Raw genomic sequence first — 3,555 nt, 5'->3', positions numbered from 1 at the left:
GCCATAAGCCATCGTTGGGTGGCAAGTTACTATAAAAAGTGTCCTCATGCTCTGGGATGAGCTTTCAAGCAGCCATGACTTTAAGTTCTTACTTACACGACGCCTGCAGCAAGACACACTTGAGAACGTTTTTGGAGCTATATACGACAAATGCTGGGCTGCAACACAAACCCAAAATATGCATCAGTTCACCTCAGGACTAAAACACCTCTGGATAAAGAAACTGTTCAAACTGTCGGACAATGAAAATATAGAGGATGACAAGGCTGACCTCCTAAAAGAGTTTCAAATATCTTCGCACCATGAAAGTTTAATTTCAGACATTGTAGAACGTCTTCCAATTGATAACTTCCCGCCACTAGAGGATATTTCTGAGCTGGCATCAGACATAAGGTCTAACATAATTGATGACTCGTCCACTTTTTTATTACGTTTGGGGCTATTTGATCAAGCTTTTGCTTGAACAGACAACTTACAGCTGTGGCTGTTCTCAGCTGCTATCGGATGAGTCTAATAACTTGACCAGGCCTCACCAGTACTGTCTTGTTCCTAAAGCATACCACGTGTCTGGAAAATTCTTTGGGAACTTAGTAGTACCATCACAGGCTGCCTTTCATTTCATTCAGCAACTAGAAAATCACTTTCTTCCTATAATAGAGAGTGTGACACATGTTCGAGGAGTGTGTGCCGCCTTGTATAGCACACTTTGAGGTCTGGGTGGTTTTAGCCCTTGCCCAGAGGAGTACCACAAAGGGTTTTTAAAATTTTGCAGAATACGCTTGTGTTGACATGTTTGATTTCTTAACCGGAATTTCGACAAAGCTCGGTTGCACTCTTCAGTGGCTAGTGAGAACGAGACAGGTTTAACTGTTAATAGTGTACAGGGTGTCACAAAAGAAAATTTACACGGTCTTTTTTACCGCAAAAATAAACTAGGCATCGCCGAACGCTCATTCTCCGCCCAAAGGTAGAGCTAGAGGTCACAACCAGATGCCAAAGTTTCAGCCCGATCCGATAACTTAATCAAAAGTTATAAGTGGTTTTCTGAAAATTTCAATGGGAAAATGGCGGCCGACGGAGTTTTCAAACACATGGTGCTCTATGGAACTAGAAACCGAAAACAGGCAAAAATGGACTCCATTTTCCCATTGAACTTTTCAGAAAATCCCTTATAACTTTTGATTAAGTTATCGGATCGGGCTGAAACTTTGGCATCTGGTTGTGACCTCTAGCTCTACCTTTGGGCGGAGAATGAGCGTTCGGCGATGCATAGTTTATTTTTGCGGTAAAAAAGACCGCGTAAATTTTCTTTTGTGACACCCTGTATTAACAGAGGCGGTTGCCAAACCAAAAACAAAAAGTGCTTATTAAGTGGGCGGTGCAGCTTGCTCTCCAAATATCTGTTTCCCCTTTTTCCAGCGAATGTGTATCACGGCTCCCTAACAAAAATATTTGTCCACTTTCTACAAAATGTCGATAGAAAATAGTGCATAGAGGCCAAAAATATTTGGAAGAAAATGTATCCACTTTTGTATCCACTGTCCATAGTTTTTTAGCCGCTTTTTTTTTAAGCCATATTTCTTTTCTGAATAATTTCGGGGAATGTTTAGGGACGTTGAATCTTGTCAGATTTCGAATAGAGTTCTCATTGTTTGGTAATGGCTGACCCGCAGTGAGTTTGAGGCTATGCAAATTGTTTTTTTTTTTTTTTATATTTGCCGGAAATCGGGAATTTGTACTATCCGGCGTGTGCTTCGCACTGTTATTATACTCTTATGACTGGTAATGATAGCGAGGTCTTATTTATTTTTGCACTTACTTCCCGTACCCGAGTCGGCGTGAAAGTGAATGTATCGTACAGCATGTACTCCCTGGAAAGGTTTTGTTAACTTGGTTCCGCTAAGAATATATTACGAAGTGTACGATATGCCGAAGTCCTTCATATTCATTTATTTTTGTGAGTATCGATCTCTTTCGTATAAAACATACAGAGCTTCTGAAGTAAATCATGTATACATGAATGTGGTCCAATAAAATGTGTTTGAACTACTTACTGTTGTTTACCCCAAAATGCTCCACCAGCCAGGAGTCAATGCGGCGATTGTGTAACTTCAATGCTTTACAATAGAAAAAGAACAAAAAATATATATACTTCTGCTTTGTGAAGTTGAAATATTGTTTGACACATTTTGCACGGACTCTCGTAAAAAATAAAGCAAAAGTGCGTCAGTATTAAAAAAAACAGCGGCTTCGGGAGTCAAGGAGCTCCCGAGAGCCGAGCGAGGCGGGGAGGAAAGAGAGAGAGAAGGATAGTGGAGAACCGGTGCAGAAACGCCAAAACCGAAACCGAAACTAACTTGACCGGAAACGGAATTAGATTATACTTAATACCGCCCGCTAGGAGCGCTATCTGTCACTGGTCTATCTTAGGGAGGCTCAAGTGAGGGTGGGCGCAACTCAAAACCTGGAGCGCGTTTGCAATTTAATGGCGGCGCCTGAGGGAGAGGATTCGAGAAAGGATATCCGCCAATGTTGCCTGCAGGAGAGCAGGCGCCCGCTCTGTTGCAACTCTGTTGCTCCATGCGCCTTTCCTCCTCTCGCCTCCCATTGCAAGCAACGAACGCCTTGGCGCAGCCTCTCTCGCTTCCTTCTCGCTCCGAGAATTGCAAACGTCGAGAGGAGAAAGCAAGGTTGCCAGACAAGCAGCAACGTTCAAGATGGCGGAATTTACCATTTTTCGCGTTAAAAAAATACTTAACCTATCGCAACAAAACTGGTGGCTATGGAAACGTAATCATTTATACATTGTGTAAATTATTCAAGCACCTTAATTGGCTCTTATGACCTGAGTTAGGAAATAAAACGATCCTTTGCCCCATAGACCCCCAGCAAAATTTAGCAATTAAATGGCGTCCATGTCCCGTGATCCCCGATCTAGCAGTTGCACCCACCCTCACTTGAGCCTCCCTAGTCTATCTGGGCCGCTGGGGCCTATGACCAATACCACCTAAAACACAAGGCCTGCGCATGACGTTTCGTTAGTAGATCCCCGACCCGCCCCAAGCGGCAAACACCCCGAAGCTTGACGAGAGTAGGGGCTCCCGGCGGAGCACGGGAGAAAAGTGATCGCAGAGTGGCGAGCTTGGAGCCTCCGCTAGCAGACGAATTCTCCGCAACGCATTCGTTTGCCTATTTCCGTGCGAGGTGACCAATGAAAAACTTTGTCCCGGGTATTCGCTGCTTTGAATGTTAAAAAAAAAATAAAAGGTGCCACCTCATAAGTGAAGGACATTTTCTTCGCGTGTGGAGGATGTTAGAGCCTTCAGGTTGCAATTTCGGGGCTCTACCGAAGAAAACACACTGTCACAACTTATGTAAGCGAGACAAAACACGAATGTATCTTCGCATTGTCTTTTGAAAAAAATGGCAATGTACCAAACTTTTAGAACGTAGCGACATTTCAACTTTACTGTTATTATCAGTCAATTTGTTTCGGTGTTGCAGCTCCCATTTCTCCTTGCTTATAACCGTTTTGTCGAATAGACGAATAGGATG

The sequence above is a fragment of the Ixodes scapularis genome, unplaced genomic scaffold (genome assembly GCF_016920785.2).
Source record: "Ixodes scapularis isolate PalLabHiFi unplaced genomic scaffold, ASM1692078v2 PGA_scaffold3__209_contigs__length_174095766, whole genome shotgun sequence".
In the NCBI taxonomy this organism is placed as follows: domain Eukaryota; kingdom Metazoa; phylum Arthropoda; class Arachnida; order Ixodida; family Ixodidae; genus Ixodes; species Ixodes scapularis.
This window is presented reverse-complemented; position numbering follows the sequence as displayed.